Source organism: Eucyclogobius newberryi, unplaced genomic scaffold (genome assembly GCF_026437365.1).
Source record: "Eucyclogobius newberryi isolate DKJ021-1_F unplaced genomic scaffold, fEucNew1.0.hap1 SCAF_11, whole genome shotgun sequence".
Classification (NCBI taxonomy): Eukaryota; Metazoa; Chordata; class Actinopteri; order Gobiiformes; family Gobiidae; genus Eucyclogobius; species Eucyclogobius newberryi.
The window spans coordinates 7,302,923-7,323,620 of record NW_027315735.1 but is presented as its reverse complement, the minus strand read 5'-3'; the positions used below and the strand labels follow the sequence as shown (position 1 = coordinate 7,323,620).

At 43.7% G+C, this 20,698-nt stretch overlaps 1 pseudogene; it reads right to left on the bottom strand.

The window, feature by feature from the left end:
- Positions 1 to 3,011: 3,011 nt before the first annotated feature.
- The window catches only part of LOC140349123 (alcohol dehydrogenase class-3-like), a 39,125-nt pseudogene continuing 21,438 nt past the window's right edge, over positions 3,012 to 20,698 (bottom strand).

Sequence of the window (20,698 nt, the reverse complement as noted above, 5' to 3'; positions counted from 1 at the left end):
GAGTGGCCCAAATGCGGTTGTGGAAAGACCCGTCACCCCCGGTGGGAAATGGCCGTGTGTGTAGGCACAGTGGTTAGCGACACGGCTCTGAGTGCAGAGCTTCGTGAGATCGAAACCCTCTTAATCGTTAATCGTTTATTTCAATATCAAATGAGTTCAGGGGTTTTGGCAGCATTCCTCTCTAGTCCTCTTTTACTATGTAGTTAGGAGACGAGGGGAAAAAAATGCAAGATTGAGAATTCATGTCGGGTATTGATCTATTGGGCCTCTGCACTCAAAGCCGTGTCGCTAACCTCTAGGCCAACACACAGGCACAGTGCCCATGCGCAACAAAACCCTGCGGGCGCCTCCGCATACGCATGCGCCGTCTGGTACAACACAAACACAAATGTTGATATGAACGTAAAAGAGCCGCATGAAACCAGGCAAAGAGCCGCATGCAGCTCGCGAGCCGGGGGTTCGCCACCCCTGCACTAGAGGGCGCTGCAGGATAACGTATGGACCTAGCACTGTCGGCTTTCTGTGTTTTGTGCCACATACATTCCTAAATGTGAATATACATACATATCATAACCCGCACACTTAAACTATTCATTTAAAAGTATATTTTCATTCTTAAAAAGCAAAGCATACGGAATGGATTAGGAAAAAATGGGGAGTAATGGGAACGATACGATCAGCTCGATTGCTTCAGTCTGGTTGGTTGTTATAAAAACAAAACTAACGTCTATGAATTTTTTTACGTCTTATTTTTTTTTTTTAACATCAAATTAAAAAAAGATTGACATCGAATTCAATTAATTTTGACATTATATATTTTTTTTTAACATCGAAAAAAATCGTATTTATATACAATTCATATTTTTCTAGATATCGATAAAAAATAATTTTGGAAGACAAAGACAAATACTTGAGCTTGTTTGTTAATAATATAGTTGAACATGATTATGTACACAATTTAAGCTTTGGAGTTTCACAATATAGTAATAATGAGCAAGCAAAACAAAACAAAAATAAATATTTGGCATTTATTCAAATTCTTCAATGTTTTTCACAGCATTAGGAGGCCATCTAGTGGTGAAGAATTGTGGTGTAGTATTCATATGCTCGTCTACCACAGGCTGATAAGAGATCGGATTCTGTAAAAAACACACACAAAATGAAAATATAAAAAACGAAAAGACAGCAACTATGTATAACTATGTTATAATATGAAGGAAATAAATAATGCTCAAAATCTGGTATTTTTAAAAGGTAGAGACCGAAATGAGAAAAACTCCGAAGGAGCAGAGCAAGAAAGACAAACGTTGAAATCAGTTCATATTGTCATCTTTTGTCACTTGTAGAGTTACTCACAATCACAAGAGAAATCAACACTTTGAATCAAGTAAGATGTGAAGTTTTTTGTGAAGTTTAAATTATTGTACTTCCTGGTTGGACAAGAGCAGCAAATACTGACATATGATAACTGTTCGACCATAATGTTAACACGAGTTAAATATTGCTAAATGAAAGTTTAAACATTTAGAAATCTGTTCCTCTGTGAATCAGCCCTGCATTTGGATGGATTTTTAGAAGTTGATGACACAGGTAGAGGGTTAGTTTAGAACTCTACGGAAGTAGTGCTACTTTCTGTATTTTTGTAATTTTTACTTTTATTTTATTTTTTTCCACAATCTGTAGCTTGACTAATGCAAAACTGTGATAAATATTGATCACATGTACTATCCCTCCAAAACATTAAGGGTTGTCATTGCCTGCTGGCTATGAAACACACCGGTTCAACCCGTTTTAACAATGAATTGGCCCTTATTTTGTTTCTATAGAACTGTATCTGAAGTGTGGAAAGACAAGCAGACATGATATGCCTGACAACTGTCGATAGACTGATGCCATCTGTATAAACGAGGACACGCTCCACTCCACACTCCCAGCTTTGTTATGTGTATAACGTGGATGACAACGTGGTATATCCACCTTATTCCACCCCGTTCACTTTTACGTTTGACTTCCATTGTGGTTTGCCTTTTCACTTAAACAGGGACCCCATAGACCCTTTAAAATGTTAAATGTGTGAAACGACCAAAATAAGCAAATATTTTGAATTTTCAGGGTAGAAATTTTGGCTTTTTTTTTTTATTACAAATGATGATTACCTTACCTTAACCTTACTATATCTGTGCAGTCAACATTTCTGTGAATATTTGTCTAATACATTTAAAAAATAATCTCTACCATAATCTCTAATGGAATAAAAAGTAAAAGTAAAGTAAAAGTACAGAAGTAAATGTCTTTAAACCAGGCTCTGATATCACTCATGTCTGTGTGGTTTTCATTCATCTGACATATTTTGTGATATTTTGTGGTCAATACTTATAAAGGGTCTATTCATTTCTACTGAGAACTAGAGAAAAGTCTCATTGTTAAAGTATTACCATAAATCAAGCATGATGATTTGTGTAAAATGTTAAGCATTCACGTGCAACATCAAGTTGGCCCTCAGAGGCAGCTGTTGTTGTGAATTTGGGCCTTCCAAAAATAAATTGATTTGATTTGATTTGAAGTCAACAAAGCGCCCTTTGTAGTCAGTAAAGAACTTATTTGCTTTCAAGCTCATCGGCATTAAAAGGTGGTATGGATGATTTTTTTCAGCAAATTTTGTATCATATTTCATCGTGGCGTGGATAAATCATTTGTACTGCCGCGTATCAATCATAAAACGCACCTACCGCTCACCTGCAGCCGCTTGCGGTTCCTCCTCACGTTTCCGCGTGCCTAAGCGCATGGATCTATCATAATATAGTTCCCGCAGTGTACGGGGCAAAATGAAGACGGAGAAAGACAGTTCAAGTTGACACAGAAGTGGACAGAAATCTACGGGAGACGAGCGATGCGATGCGCTCCGTTGCGCTAATAAACAAACGCACGTGTGTGTTGTATCAGTCCGCACGGGGGAGTGGGAAGGCATTAGGTACGTGAACGTTAACTTTGGACTGCTGCAAAACGTTTAAAATTATGTTTTCCGTCCAGAAACATGCCTCACCCATCTCCAGCTTTGAGATCCTGCAGGGCTGTGTTAACCTGGTTCAGCGTCAGTCTGTCTGTGATAAACTGGTCCAGCTTCAGCTCATCCTTCATGTGTTTGTCCACCAGAGCAGGAATGTCCCTCACCCCCTTCCAACCTACAACACACACGGAGCACACATGGTTTATTAGCTAACTGCTTGCAAAAAGAGCGTTACAATGAGCGAGCTCGTGGCGTGATCGGAGCAGACTGCCGCTGTGTCCTTAAGCGAGACATTTCACCCCCTGCTCGTGTGTGAATGGTTGAATGGTGGTGGTCAGAGGACAGGTTGGCAACCTTACTTTTGTCAGTCTACCCCAGAGCAGCTGTGGCTTGCTTCTGACTGAATTACACACACAATTGTAGAGCGACTTAAGGCGTCTGTTGTGATTGGCTGCAAACACAACACCTGCCAGCCACATTAATAAAACAGAGCGAAAGTTGTAATGTGAAGTGTGTCTCACCTCCAAAGTATGTGGCCTTGAGCGTGCGTCCCACGAGGAGGTGACTCTGGAAGCTGAGCGGCCTCGGGTCGGACCAGCCCGCCACTACGCACATGCCCCCTGCATCGATGGTGGACTCCAGCGCCTCAGACTGCATCAGAGACAACTCAGGTTTAACGTGCAGAGCAGCTGGAATATGTGAAATCAAAATGTCTGAATGATAAAGTGAATGTGAAATAACCAGCTCGACCAACATTTAGTTGAACTTATTTGTGTGAATGTTAAATTAAAGTTACTAATGCTTTTAACATTCATGGAATGAGTCTCCATGGCAAAGTGAGCAGCGGACATTACCCAAACATAAATGTTTTCTTCATAGATTTTAATCATGAATCTATATATGTACTGTACCCTTACATGCCATTCACAAAAATATGTTTTGTAATTCCAAGTTTGAGGGACTTTGAGGTCACTAAAACTCTAGTAAACAAGAAAAAACATCCAGTTTGTGGTAAGATTTTACTTCTCTGCTCCTCTACACCAAGTATCTTTGTGTAATGAATTGGGTTTGGATAATTTAATTCAAATTATTTTTGTAACGCCCAAAATCACCACAGCACTTGCCTTGAGGGGCGACAGTGAAAAACAGATTAAACAATGTGTGTGCATAATGATAGATGCATTAAGCACTGGAAATATAATATGTTGAGTATAAAAATATAACATGAGTGCGGTGCGTCGCCTCGAAACTGCTAGATGCTAACGTGTGCTAGCTTTGTTTTGCTGAGCATGTCAGCTTGACACATCAGTGAGCTTCAGTGGAAATACGGATAAAGTTGTTTTTATTAGGCCCGAGCCGAAAGACGAGTATCGTCCCGGCGAGGGACTTATTAAAATTGGATCCGGGGGCTGGAAAAACGCAAAAATCAAGTAGTAAACAAAGACGGATATGCTCGTGAGCGGTATCGAAAATTAGAACTCTGTGAGCTCTAATAGTTTCGTGAAAAAACATTGAAAGACGGCTCAGTAGCGCCACCTCAAAAATCAAATAACATTGGGCCAATGGGAGCCCGACGCCAAAAAATGTGGTCGTAAAAATATGACGCTGGCTCCAAAAGATAGTTCAAGGGAGGACGTAAAAAATAACATTATGACCCCGCCCTAAGTCATACAGGAAGTCGCCCATATTGAATAAACTCGGCACTGGCAAAAGTGCACCTCGTCGTACATTTGGCATTTTCTCTTACAGTTTTGATCAAAATCACTTTAAACTTGGCCACAAGACACAAAATCCATGAGCAAAGTAGTGTTTGAATTCTGAAGCTGATACGTTTTATGGTGTGGTTATCGTGAATTTTAAACAAAATCGTAATTTATGGAATTTTTTTTTTAAATCTACATTTCTTAAACATTTTTTTGGGGGGAAGTTTTGACGTAGCGTTTGTGGAGATTTCAAAGCTGAATGCAATGATATGCAAATGTAGTGGCTAGCTAATAAAATGGCTCTCTAGCGCCTACTCCAAATTAGATTTTTAAAAATTAAAAAAAAAAATACAAGACCATTAATTTGTTGTAGACAGCTGGCTATATATATATATATATATATATATTAGAGATGCACCCATCAATCGGCCGCCGATTAAAAAAGCCGGTTTTAGGTCGAATCGGCCAGAATCGGTGACCGGCCGGTCCATGTCATAATTGCCGGTTTTCGGCCGATCCAAACTGACTCGCATGCGCGCATGCGCGGTGCGTAGCAGCTCAACGCGCCCAGGGCAAAACTGCTAAAAACTACAACTCTTTCAGAGCGCGGCGGCCAAAGTGTCCAGTTTACATTCAAAGTCTATGTAAACGCGCGTCGAACACCTCCTGCGTTTCCCGCGGCGCGATTCCTGCTTTTTCGCCGTGGAGCGCGGCGCGGAGGGTGCGTTTTGCCATTTTCCGCTCTAGACGCTTTGACAAGCATAAGCTTCAAAGCGTTAAAATCTTTCGTGGCAGAAATGTTCAGATTTGTTCAACTTTGGTGGAACACAAGAAGGACCGAGCCTGGAGGAGGATCAGAGGAGACTGAACTGTGGGGTAAGTTATTATAACTTTGAGACGATTACAATCTACGTGTTGATAGTTGATGCGGTCCAAATAATTTGCGCTGGTTTGTGTTGACGAGTTCATGTGTCTGAATAAACACATGAACTCGTCAACACAAACCAGCGCAAATTATTTGGTTTAGATTAGTTATCTGCAGAAGAGTAGGGACACATGAAGGGGGCAGAAGAAGCAGCAGCAGGGCTGTCTGAAGGGTTGTTGTTCTGCTCAACTAGCTAGGCTACGAGCTAATGCTAACAAGAGATCTCATCCACCTGAAATGAGACTTTAAAAATACTTTGATGCATTTGAGACATACATTACGTAGGTACAAAACTTAAATTACTGACACGAACAGCAAAATGAGTGACTAAAATCTAATGTCAAGCCTATTTAACTGTCGCACAGCCTCAAAAAAATGTTTCCACAATCTGCTGTGCTCTAGAATCTATAGTGCTCTAGAATCTATAGTGCACAGCTGATTGTGCTTCTAGTGAGAGTGTGAAGTTATCAAAGAGCTGATGAAACTGGAAAATGATATTGGCAACATATATGTGCCTCATTTAATATACTGTATTATAATAGTAAAAGTTTGAATAATATTGCAGTAAATGTACTGGGCTAAAATATAACTGCTGTATAATGTTCTTTTTGAAGATCTGGATTTGCCTTCAGACCTCCCAGTTGCCCCTGCTCCTGTTGCCCTTGCTCCTGTTGCCCCTGCTCCTGTTGCCCCTGCTCCTGTTGCCCCTGCTCCTGTTGCTCCTGCTCCTGTTGCCCCTGCTCCTGTTGCCCCTGCTCCTGTTGCCCCTGCTCCTGTTGCCCCTGCTCCTGCTCCTGCTCCTTCAGGGGATGCTGGCCCTTCTGCTACACCCACAGGTGTGTAAAAGCATTTGGTTGGATTACAATTTGTTTTTTAGCCTGTGTCATCTAAATTGCAATGTGTTTTTTTTTTTTTTTTTTTGTAGGCCCACGAGGAAGAGGTCCTGGAGCCAGAGTCCTCCAGCTTTGAGAGGGAGGTGCTGGCACGTCGCTTTTTGATCCTTCGATGTCGGCTCTTCCTATCATTGTGAAGCAGAATTCACCAAGCGTTGGATTGTTCACCCACTAATAGGGAACGTGAGCTGGGTTTAGACCGTCGTGAGACAGGTTAGTTTTACCCTACTGATGATGTGTTGTTGCAATAGTAATCCTGCGGCAGACGATTATATATATATATATATATATATATATATATATATATATATATATAAAATATATATATAAAATGTATATATTAGAGATGCACCGATTCCAAAATTCTTGGCCGATACCGATTTCCTATCCAGCCACTGATTTTCTCACAAACTACCCAGTATTACCATACATATTATACATACAATATTCTCATAAACTACCCAGGAAGTCGGTTCCCGCCGTAGTCATGGGTAACGTGAGGTCCCTTCAAAATAAAATGACGGAAATAGCGAGCCTCATGCGGTCCCAGAGGATTTATAGGGACAGCAGCGTCTTGATTTTCACAGAGACCTGGTTAACAGCAGAAATGCCAGACTCTATTGTAGGTTTGGACAATTTTCATCTGCTGCGGGCGGACAGAACGAAAGAATGCTTGAAGAAAAGAGGTGGAGGTCTGGCGGTGTATGTGAACACGAGCTGGTCCAAACCCGAACACTGCACAGTGAGGGAGCAGCTATGTAACAAGGATATTGAACTATTGGCTATTGGCATGAGGCCATACTATCTGCCCCGGGAGTTCTCACATGTGATTTTGATCGCAGTCTATGTGGCCCCCGTCTGCCAATGCTGAAAATGCTTGTGAAGCAATGCTCTCCTGCACTTGTAGGCTGCAAACACAGCATCCACAGGCTCTCTTCCTCATCTCTGGTGACTTTAACCACGCTTCTCCCTCTTCTGTTCTACCAACATACACCCAGTATGTCACCTGCCCCACCAGAGAGAATAGAACATTGGACTTTTTTTTTGCCAACACCAAGGAGGCTTATTCTTCTTCCCCCCTCCCTCCCCTGGGCAGCTCGGACCACAACCTTGTACATCTGAGGCCTGTGTATGAACCCATCGTGCGCAGGCAGCCTGTGGTGTCCCGTGAGGTGAGGATGTGGTCTGCTGAGAGCGAGGAGGCTCTGAGGGACTGCTTCAGCACCACTGTCTGGACTGAGCTTTATGACCCACATGGGGAGGACATCAACACCATCACAGAGTGCATCACGGACTACATCAACTTCTGTTTTGAGAACATTGTTCCCTCCCGGACGGTGCGGTGTTTTCCAAACAACAAGCCATGGATTAACCGTGAACTGAAGGCTCTGCTGAAGGAGAAGAAGAGAGCCTTCAGGTCAGGGAACAAGGAGGAGCTGAGGACTGTGCAGAAGGAGCTGAGGAGGAAGATCAGGCAGGCTGAGGCCGGCTACAAGAGGAGGATGGAGGAGCAGCTGCAGCAAAAGAACATTCAGGGAGTGTGGAGGAGCCTGAAAACCATCTCGGGCTTCAAAATCCCCCCTGCCCAGACAGAGGGGGATCTACAGTGGGTGAATGATTTAAATGCTCACTTCTTGAGGTTTGATCGGTCACCCGCCCCTCCCCCTGCACAGCTGCATGCTCCCTCTTCCACAGCTGGACAATGCCCTGCATCTGTTCCTCTTCGCTTATCTGCCCCGGACCATCGGCTCCCCACTTCGCCTGGACTCACCCATCCCCCCAGCACACAGTCCCCCTGCCAACCACTGACTGTCACAGCAGCACAGGTGAGGAGTGAGCTGAAGAGGATTAAAGTGAGGAAGGCAGCAGGACCTGATGGCATCAGCCCCAGGCTCCTTAAGTCCTGCGCAGATGAACTGTGTGGAGTTGTGGAGCATGTCTTCAACATGAGCCTGAAGCTGAGGGTGGTACCACAGGTCTGGAAGACCTCCTGTCTGGTACCTGTGCCTAAGACACCGCGCCCCAAAGACCTCAACAGCTTCAGGCCAGTGGCTCTCACGTCCCACCTGATGAAGACACTGGAGCGGCTAGTCCTGGACCACCTCCGCTCCACCGTGAGCTCAGCCATGGACCCGCTGCAGTTTGCATATCGGTCTGGCATCGGAGTGGAGGACGCCGTCATCTCCCTGCTGCACCGCTCTCTCTCTCACCTGGAAAAGCCTGGCAGCTCTGTGAGGATTCTGTTCTTCGATCTTTCCAGCGCCTTCAACACCATCCAGCCGCTGCTCCTGAGGGACAAGCTGGAGACGGCTGGTGTGGAGTATGACCTGGCAGAGTGGATCCTGGACTACCTCACAGACCGACCCCAGTTTGTGAGAGCCCGGAACTGTGTGTCTGACACTCGGACCTGCAGTGTGGGGGCGCCCCAGGGCACTGTCCTCGCGCCCTTTCTCTTCACCCTTTACACTGCAGACTTCAGACATGACACGGACAGCTGTGTCCTGCAGAAGTTCTCTGACGACTCTGCTATCATCGGACTCATCACGGACGACGATGACGCGGAGTACAGAGGACTGGCGCAGGACTTTGTGGACTGGTGTCAGCGGAACCACCTCCTCATCAACGCGGGGAAGACCAAGGAGATGGTGGTGGATTTCCGCAGACGCCACCCCACTGCCCCCTTACCAGTGAACATCCAGGGACGGGACATTGAGAGAGTGGACTCATACAAGTACCTGGGTGTTCATCTGAACCACAAACTGGACTGGACTCATAACACGGACGCACTGTACAGGAAGAGCCAGAGTCGGCTCTACCTCCTGAGGAGACTCAGGTCTTTTGGAGTGACAGGGCCACTCCTGAAGACCTTCTACGACTCTGTGGTGGCATCAGCCCTCCTGTACGGTGTGGCCTGCTGGAGCAGCAGCATCACAGAGAGGGAGAGGAAGAAGCTGGACAGAGTCATCAAGAAGTCCAGCTCCGTCCTGGGCTGTGCTCTGGACTCGGTGCAGGAGGTGGGGGACAGGAGGGTCCTGGCTAGATTCACATCTATGCTGGACCATGAGTGTCACCCCCTGCAGGACACTCTCTCCGCTCTGGAGAGCAGCTTCAGTGAGAGACTGATCCACCCTCGATGTGCGAAGGAAAGGTTCCGTAGGTCTTTCCTTCCTGCTGCTGTCAGACTTTATAACAAAAACTGTTAGTACTGAACACTCGCAATACTGACCTAACCATGTGCAATTCTGTCATATGTGCAATTGCTGTTGGAATTCATGTGCAATTCATGTGCAACCTATGTGCTGTCGTGACACATATTCATGTGCAATTACTGTCGTGATCACATGCAATGGTATTTATGTATTTATTTATTTATTTGTCTATGGGAGTTTTTATTTATTTATAGGAGATCTTCTACTGAAAGTGTTTTTCAGACTTCCTATAAGTGATCTGTTCTTCTGTATCTACCTCTGTATCTACCTGCGTTGCACCAATGAAATTTCCCCATGTGGGACAATAAAGGAATATCTTATCTTATCTTATATATGTGAAAAAGGTGCATGTGCATATATATATATATATATATATATATATATATATATATATATATATATATATATATATATATATATATATATATATATATATATATATATATAGTTTGTGCTGTTTGTGAGGAAGAGGTGATGTAGACGGGGGGATTAGAGGCGTGCTCTTCGAGGTGGCTTGTACCCCGCGGACGCAAGGGGGGCGAGGGCCTTTATCGCCGCTTGCGGCTTTAATTGTCATTAATATTATTATTTTGTGTTTGTATCTGCTCTTTGCAGAGTTTGCCCCACTTGTAGCTTATCCTTAGCTAAAGTGTACCAGGAGCCAAAGCGAGCCATTTAAGAGAATAAAATGGCAGAACAAAGTGAACATGAGTGGGCGTGACATGGGGAGCGGTGAAGACGGTGACTGTCGGACCAATGGTGTCTTGTCCACAGGAGAATAAAAATGACTCAAATATGCAAGAATCACTCTTAACACAACTTAGTATGTTTAAATGAAAAGGGGGAACAAAGTTAATATGTTTTTTGATCTCCTAAGTGGATTTTGTATAATAGCTCTCCCTTAAATGGGCTGGTACAGTTGACTTTATGATCTAAACCAATCCCAGCCTTCTCAAACACTCTGTGTGCCTCACCAACCATGACAGTGACGTCGCCCACACACTCCAAAGCGTAGTCCACCCCCCCTTTGGTCTGTTCCTTCAGGACCTCCTGGATGGGCCGGGATTTGTTGTCCAAGGGGTTGATACATTCGGTGGCCCCTAGAGCCCTGGCCTTGTTGAATTTCTCTGGGTTTATGTCGACAGCGATGATGTTGGAGGCGCCCGCAGCTCTGCAGCCCATTACCGCAGCCAGCCCCACGGCACCCAGGCCGAACACTGCACAAGAGGAGCCCTTCTCTACCTGGGGAAAAAAACACACAGGTGGATTTGGAAAATCAGGTTGATAAAGCGATTGAGCAATCAGTTTTACAAACATGTTGAACAATATTCAATATTCACTTTTCCCAAACGTATTCAATACAATTATCAGGAGATCGTTGAGCTCCAGGTGCCACCGCATCTCCTCCTGTAGCGGATTCATCTCCATTGTGTTGAGCTCAATGAGGGTGGTGTCGGCAACAGACTTGATCAGTTTCAGAGTCAGGGTCGAGGTGCAGCAGTTTGTGTACAGGGAGAAGTGCAGAGGAGAAAGTACACAGTCCTGTGGCAGAGTTGTTGGCAGACAACTGCTGCTTGAGATTCTTATTGTCCTTTAATGTCCTTATTGTCCTGTAATCCTTGACATCTCCTTGATAGATCCCTACTTGACCCCTGTAACTGTCTCTGTGCGCTGCTTCTTTCAGAGGTCTTAACTGTCTCTGGTGGAAGCTGGAGGCCTTCTCCTTGTTTTTTATTGTGAGCACCAATGACTGAAGTGCATTTGATAACAGGTACCTCCTAAAATGTGCAGATGATACTGTCATTGTGAGTTTTTTAACCAACCATGAAAGAAGTCGTGGTCCTGTAGTGGAGAATTTCACTGAATGCTGTGAACAATACTCGGCGATTTGAGAACGCAGGCGGAAGTGCGCATGTGCAGTCCCCTGTGCAGACACACGCGTGCGTTTGTTTATTAGTGCGATCGGATCGAATCGCATCTCTTGTCTCCCGTAGATTTCCGTCTTCTTCTGAGCCAGCTCGAACAGTCTTTCTCTGTCTTCATTTTGTTCCGTACACTGAGGGAACTATATTATGATAGATCAATCCGCTTAGACACGCGGAAACGTGCTGCTCATGGGGACGAGCCAGAATGCGGCTGCAGGTGAGCGGTAGGTGCGTTTTATGATCGATACGCAGGACTAATCGTCAGTCCACGCCACGAGGAAATAAGACTCAGATTTGTCCAATCGTCCATTCAACCTTTAAACATCAATTGTCCATGACAAATGATGATAAACTTTTGAATGTTGCCTCCTAGTGGCTACCAGTCAGTAATCCAGGCAAAAGAGGTTAAATGGTTTCTCAGTACGAATACATGGGGACAATCATTGACAATGGGCTACTTTTTGAACACAACACTGATGCCATTTGCAAGAAAGTGCAGCAAAGACTATTCTTTCTAAGAAAAATTAACTCTTTTAATGTCAGTAATGTTCTTATGACCTACCCTTGCAAGCAGGATGAATTCTCTCACCTGTGCTGTATTGAGCGCTGCCCCATATCCCGTGGACACCCCACAGCCCAGCAGATACACTTTGTCCAGGGGAGCGTCCGATCGGATCTTAGCCACAGAAGTGTCTGCCACCACTGTGTACTGGGAGAGTGCACAAACCCAGGCACTGGTACACCTGCTGCCCCTTACAGGAGATACGGCTGGTCCCGTCCGCCATCACGCCCATCTGAGTGGTGTCCCTTCAAACAAGGGAAAAGAAAGAAATGTAATCCTCCAGTGAAATAGAGTTCCAGAGGGCCACAGTATTCCACATTTGCTGTGTTCGGGGTACAAAGACAATTATGTAAAATGTCTGTGTTATAGTCAGTGTTGTGCCTGAACGCGTTCATTGAACGAAAGTTCATACACGCGTTCATAATTTTGGTGAACGTGAACTGAATGTACTGTATTACCAGAATTAACGCGTTCATTCTGGTGTCTGTGAACGGCGTGTTCGTTCTTTTTAATTTCGTTCAATAAGGTGTCAGATTTCTAGAGACTTCCAGGCGAAAAACACACTTTATGTTGCCCAAAAAGAGCCTATGCCTGCCAAGTGTGAGAGCTCCGAAGTTGTAGAGGCCGATAGATGGCGAAGACAGACAGAGATTTCAAGTGTCGCACCGCACTGCGCATGCGCATCAAAACTGAAAGCAGCGACAGCAACAGAGCAGCAAAGAGTCGCCCTACGACCAGTTACGTGAGAATTATGCCGGTGAGAATGGGAACAATTTAACATTTCTGTGCAAACTTTGCCTCTGGGGAAGGCTGTCCCTTCAATGTGAATGTAAATCCTGGTTGGGTAAGGATTCAAAATTGGATATGAAGATGAAATCTGACACAATGTTTCAGCATTAAACTAATAAAATAATTGCTGCCTGTGGTTGAATATGGGCTGTGGAAATAATTAAGAAACATTATAGCATAATATTGAAAATAATAACTGAACTAGTTCATTTTTTGGAGCTGTGAACTTAGTTCAAAATTTTGAATTATGAATTATGAACTGAACTAGTTCATTTTAAAATGTGTGAACTATGAACTGAACTAGTTCATGTAGAAAGTGAACTTTCCCAACACTGATTATAGTTACTGTGAAATTCAAAACTGCAATATACTGACTGATTATAGTTACTCTCTCTACTGTTTCTGATTTCACTATGTCTTTGAACATTTATACTCTATAATTATGTGAGGAATGTCAATTATATTTTTAAAACAATCCCATGACTAACTGTGATGCTAACGGCAGGACACATGCAGGAGTATTACTTCACACAGGTTGAGAAATAGATTTTCAAAGTTAGGGGCCCCCAAGCAATTTCAGGGGCCCACAAGCGCGCGCGGCATCGCGGCGTCATAAGAACAAGATAAATGTGTTGTTTTAAACCTGGTTATTAGCATGTAAAACAATTTAAAGTACTTTTATCTGTTATTTCATATGAAGAGCACAAATACTGAATCATATAAACCAGAGATCATGATCTTTCAATACTGTTTAATTCAATATAATAATGTTTCTTATATAAAAAAAAAAAAATACTGTTTACAGCATTTGACACAAGGAGATCTTGTGGAATATATGAAATCACGTCCTACAAAATAAACTACTAACATATATACATTGTACCTGTAAATAAGAACACTCTGGATCTTGTCCTAACGTATGGAACAGAGATTAGTGACCTCATTGTCCTCCCTCAAAACCCTATATTGTCAGATCATTTCCTAATTACCTTTCAGTTTATTCTTAAAGATCATCCAGTCCCACAAAATAAAGTTATAATGAAAAGGACAATATCTGAAAAATCTATCTCAAAATTCAAAGAAATAATAGAGCCAATATTCAGTGACATGTCATGTGATCCTGCTGAGAACAGTTTTAGTCCCAGTTTAAGTGATCAATGTGTCGACTTGACCATGAATTCTCTGAAGTCTGCTCTTGACGTTGTCGCGCCGTTAAAACAGAAGGTCATTAGGCCAAAGCGCGCCTCCCCATGGTACAACCAAGAACTGCGTTCACATAAACAAAAAGTTAGAAAGTTAGAGGGATTATTTCGTCGCTCTCACACCGAAGAATCCCTAAAAGCATGGAAAAGTTGCCTGCTGTCCTATAAGCAGGCTCTGCGTAAGGCCCAAACCAGATATTATTCAAATCTAATAGAAGTCAACAAAAGTAACACTAAATTCCTTTTCAGCACTGTAGCTAGGCTAACAAACTGTCACAGTGCAGTAGAGCCCTCAATCCCAGCTACACTTAGCTCTGATGATTTCCTCCTATTTTTTAATAATAAAATAAAAACAATCAGAGATAAATTAGATGAAATTACCCCCGCTATTAGCCCTGAACTAGCCCAAGCTGTAAATCTAACGTCCCATATAAATCCACCTGTAAACTTAGAAAGGTTCACAGCTGTTGATCAAGCAGAGATAACTTCAGCCATTATGTCCTCTAAAAGCTCAACTTGTGTCCTAGACCCCATTCCAAGCAGACTCCTCAAAGACATTCTTCCCCTAATTATAGACCCTATTCTTAATATAATAAATACTTCACTCGAAAGTGGCTATGTTCCACAGTCCTTCAAACATGCAGTCATTAAACCTCTTCTGAAAAAGCCTAATCTAGATCCCGACCTATTGGTAAACTACAGACCTATTTCAAATCTTCCCTTCGTCTCTAAAATCCTTGAAAAAGTTGTAGTAAAACAGCTTTGTCGCCACCTGCAGGACAATAACTTATTTGAAGTTTTCCAGTCAGGGTTCAGAGCCCACCACAGCACTGAAACTGCACTAGTTAAAGTCACAAATGATTTGTTATTAGCCGCTGACGATGGACTGGTCTCAATCCTGGTTCTGTTGGACCTCAGCGCAGCGTTTGACACCATCGACCACAACATTCTACTGCAGAGGTTAGAATGTGATGTAGGTGTTGGAGGAACAGCCCTCAGCTGGTTTAAATCCTATCTATCTGATAGGTTCCAATTTGTTAATGTAAACCAGAGCTCCTCACCAAGCTCTAAAGTAATTTACGGTGTGCCACAGGGTTCGGTACTCGGTCCAATTCTGTTTACTCTTTATATGCTACCATTAGGCAACATTATCAGAAAGCATGGCATTAACTTCCACTGCTATGCAGATGACACTCAGCTGTATTTATCAATGAAACCTGATCAGAGCGATCAAGTAGACAGACTTAGTACTTGTGTGAAGGAGATAAAAACCTGGATGACACTAAACTACCTGCTTCTTAACCCTGAAAAAACCGAGGTCATTGTGCTTGGCCCTAAGCATCTACGAGACGCTCTATCTGAGCAGATAGTCACACTGGACAATGTCAGTGTAGCCTCCAGTTCTACTGTAAGAAACCTTGGAGTCTTATTTGACCAGGAGCTCTCATTTAAAGCTCATATAAATCAAGCTAGTGAAACAGCCTATTTCCATTTGCGCAACATCGCCAAAATCAGAAGAATCCTGCCTAAAAGTGATGCCGAAAAACTTATCCATGCATTTGTAACGACTAGATTAGACTACTGTAACTCCCTGCTTGCAGCGTGTCCTAAAAGCTCCATAAAAAGCTTTCAACTGGTTCAAAATGCAGCAGCAAGATTACTAACAGGAACAAAAAGAAGAGAGCACATTACGCCAGTGCTGAAGTCTCTTCACTGGCTCCCCGTCGAGTCTAGAATCAAATTCAAAATTCTACTCTTGACCTACAAAGCCATAAATGACATGGCCCCATCCTACCTCAAAGATGCTATAGAACCATATCATCCAAACAGAGCTCTTCGCTCCCAGAATGCTGGCCTTCTGGTGGTGCCAAGAGTCTCTAAAAGTACTGTAGGAGGTAGAGCGTTTAGCTACCAAGCTCCTGTGTTATGGAATCAGCTCCCGACCCATGTTAAATATGCTGACACAGTCTCTTCATTTAAGTCCAGGCTTAAAACGTTCCTCTTCGAAATCGCTTATGGTCAGAGTAGTTAGGAACAGAAAGATAAACCCACAGCTTCAGCTACGCTGCCCTAGGAGTAACTATGCTGGGGGAAGTATGACAGCTTGAGCACTATCCTCTTCTTCTTCTGACTACTTATGCTATCAAACAATATTTATTTTTTGATTCCACTTGCAAACTGTTCACCGCCTTCTTTTCTTTCTCTCACTCCTGAGGACCTGTGGACCCAGATGCCCCTCTCCTGGTGAAGTGGTCCCTGCCCTGTGTGGACGGTCCCTCATCTGCCTGAAGAGTGGCTCCAGTTCGCCTCAGTCGGTCCCTCATCTGCCTGAAGAGTGGGTCCAGCTCGCCTCCGACGGTCCCTCTTCTGCCTGAAGAGTGGGTCCAGCTCGACTCAGACGGTCCCTCTTCTGCCTGAAGAGTGGGTCCAGCTCGACTCAGACGGTCCCTCATCTGCCTGAAGAGTGGGTCCAGCTCGACTCAGTCGGTCCCTCTTCTGCCTGAAGAGTGGGTCCAGCTCCAGTCTCCTTGTGTCCGTCTGTCCGTCTGTGAGAGTCGGATCTCTCCTTCACTGGAACTCCTCCAGGTTTCTACGCTTTTTTCCCAAAGAGGTTTTTTTGTAGTTTTTCCTGGCCGAGAAGGAGAGTCTAAGGACAGAGGACCCTGGGACATCGTCCCTCGCCACCACAGACATTGTCTGACTTCATCGCCACCACAGACATTGTCTGACTTCATCGCCACCACAGACATTGTCTGACTTCATCGCCACCATAGACATTGTTGATTCATTTCTCCCTGTGGCCCTCAGAGGCAACTGTTGTTGTGATTTTGGGCCTTACAAAAATAAATTGATTTGATTTGATTTGATTTGAGTGTTCTATTTTGTTTTTATTCGGTTTACTTACCTGCTAATAGTATTACCTAGTCTTGTGCTAGCTATTCTTACTTTATTTTAATTTATCTATTTTATTTCCCCTCCTCCATTCCCTTTAAGATAGGAGAGGCGTTTTTGTTAATAACAGTTTTTTGTTTTGTTCAAAAGAGTTCTATTAAGAGTGTTTTTTGACACTTCCTATAATCTGTCCTTTCCTCCTGTTTCTACTGCGTTGTAACAACGAAATTTCCCCTTGTGTGGACATTAAAGGATTATCTTATCTTATCTTACATTGCCCCGAAAATTAGACTAAAATTACAATCAGAATCCTATTCACTGAGAAATGAGTCTTATTAGTCCCGCAGCACAGCCGACCGCGGGCACATTCAGAAGACTGGCGTGTCACTACTGTGTAAATGAAACTTTTTTGGCCAGACCTGACTCACGAGTCAAAGACACATGTGCATCATTATCTGGACCAATTTCTGTGTAAATATCTCATGTCACAACGTCACACTCACTCGACAAGTACGCGCTCGGGAGCAGATGATCCAGATGTGAAGACACAGGTAAATCAGCTAACACAGAGTCATCAAGGACAGAGGGGACAGAGGGGACACTAGAGACAGCTGTGATTTGTTCTAAAGTGGGTCTAAAGCAGGACAATTTGTACATTGAGCCTTGCATTTGTTTGCTTTGGTACAAGTTACAGGTCAAATCTTGCGTGTAATTTATAGTAATTAGTTCACACAAACACACCATATTTTCCTGGCCCGGCCCCCCCGGTCAAATTTTAGAACCCAAAGTGGCCCTCGAGTCAAAAAGTTTGCCCACCCCTGGTTTAATGCCATGCTGTGGAACATTCCATGCAAAACAGTAACTCCAGCAAGACATACAATTAGTGGTCCCTCTAAGAAAAATGACATAGTGCACCTTTATTCTCTACAAAAGTAAACAAACTCATTTCAGATGGTAACAAATTAGCATGAATGAAACAAAACGACTCAGGGTAACAAGATGTGACATTTCGACTCTCATCCATGAGTCAGTCACAATCTGTGGATCTACTCTGAGAACTCGGATACTTATCTGTCTCCGAGTAAAGGTAGCTATGCTTGACGTGTCCGCGAGGTCTGCGAGGGGCCGTATGGTCGCGCTCCACCTGATTTTCCGCCTTGGTGTCAGGAAAAAAACAATGCGGACGTTCCTTGCAGAAATGAGCCGGATTTCATAGCAGCTAGCTCAGATTTTTACTGTCGAGTGTCGACACCGCATGAAACCCGTGCTGACTATAAATACTGCCAACGTCTTCTCTGCTGCCCTTCGCATGTCTCATTTCCGAACGGAATTTACATGCAGAATGTATAATCCAAGCTTCAGCCCCGCCCAATGGGCGAAACCTGCTGATAATAGGGCTTAACTCAGAGTGGGATAAATATCCAAGTTCAGATTTTGAGAATCAAGAAATTTTGCAATAGACATTTGATCATTAATTGACGTTCATGTAAAATAAACAAACACAGCACAGAACTTCCTCTCAAACAAGCAAAACTAGTATGTATCAAATGTAAAACATAAGCCAGTAAGGTACTGCTATATTCATGCTAAATACTGATTTTAATAAAAGAATAAGCATAGCATTGTTTTTTAAATAGAATAAGTACGTACCAGTTCTTCCTGCACAGGTTGGTTTTGGGGCTGAGGCATGTTTGACACTCTCCACACTGAGGCAGGAACAGAGGGATCACTTTGTCTCCTGAGGAAAATAGAAAATACACATTTGCTAGTGTTGAAGGTCTCAGGTAGAAATAATGGGAGTGTCTGAAGAGCCACGGTGCGCGGCCGAAAAAGCCATGTTATTTTTGTGCCGGCCGCGCACCGCGGCTCCTGAAACTGGGTTAGGGTTAGGGTTAGCCATGAGGCTATAACGGGCTATAAGGGAAATGCCGCGGTCCCTGAAACTGCGCGGCCATTTGACCGTGCCGCGTCTCTCCAGCCACGGACATAAATAATAGTTATTAATGCATTATTAAAACAGAGAATAAGGGTCATTTAAAATAAAAATATGACGGCATATAAAGTCATAACATTTCGACATAAATGAAGGTGAAGCCAGAAAAGGTCGCAATACAAGAATAAACTTTTAGTACTATGAGAATAAAAGGTATAATGTTTCCACAAATAAAGATTTAAAAAAAATTCAAAGATTTAGGGACCAACATAAACTGACTGAATTTTACAGTCAAAGCAAATGCGGAAGAGCAATTTGCAAATTTACCCCTACGGCAGGATGGAAATGGCACAGTTTAAAGGTTCCATAACATGCAAAATCGACTTTTCAGAGCTTTTAACCTTCTTACATTGCTATTTGTGCTTCAGATATGTACCCAGAGTGTTTTTTTTATTGATTCCCGCAGTGTTTAGCTCTATTACAGACTATCTCCTTTCCGCAAATCTCCAAACTGACGGGCGGCGGAGGCAAGACCGCGTCATAAGGGCAAGCACGCGTCATCATCCCGTCCACCCCCCTCCCGCCTCCCGCCCCCTTCCCCCCGGCTCCGCGCTGCTGCAGGCTGCCGTGTCTCCCCGGAGTTTTTCTGCTTTGATTTACGACGAAACACGTTTCAAAGAGGCCCAAAACTTCATTAATTATATCGCACTCTTTATTGTTATCACAATGGTGAAGGTTTATGTGGCAGTTGATGCAGCAACCGGGAAAATAAACGGAGAGATGTTCTATCCGATACCGAAAAACCAGGAAATAAGAGCGCGATGGACATAAGACTTATATATATCTATATCTATATATGTATAGATCTATAGATATATCTGTTCTGCGCACGCTGTAGAATAAGCACCAGATTTATTTAGTCTCAAAGTAGTGTTGATCTGAAGTTCTATCGTTTCTCACTCACTCGCGCACCGCGGAGCTGACAGCTGTGGGGCACACACTACGTCACGGGTGGGCGGGGCACACACGCGCTCTGAGACTACGTCACGGGTTGGGCGGGGGAGCCAGATCGCTCTTCGCAAGGGTGGGGGCGAATATCAAACCAAGCCGTTTGCATTTCCGGGTTGGTGAGGGGGTCCAAGGTCTGGGTGATATTTCTTAACTATTATGTTAAGGGTGTTGCACAACCCTTATTATTATCAATTATACACTTAGGATAGACTATCAAACATGAAAAAAAGCATGTTATGCCACCTTTAAAGTTTACATAAAAGCCCACAATAGTCAAACTTTATATTGCTGGCCTTTTAAACGTCAAATCAAATCAAATCAATTTATTTTTGTAAGGCCCAAAATCACAACAACAGTCGCCTCTGAGGGCCACAGGGAGAAATGAATCAACAATGTCTGTAGTGGCGATGAAGTCAGACAATGTCTGTGGTGGCGAGGGAGTCAGACAATGTCTGTGGTGGCGAGGGACGATGTCCCAGGGTCCTCTGTCCTTAGACTCTCCTTCTCGGCCAGGAAAAACTACAAAAAAACCTCTTTGGGAAAAAAGTGTAGAAACCTGGAGGAGTTCCAGTGAAGGAGAGATCCGACTCTCACAGACGGACAGACAGACACAAGGGAGACTGGAGCTGGACCCACTCTTCAGGCAG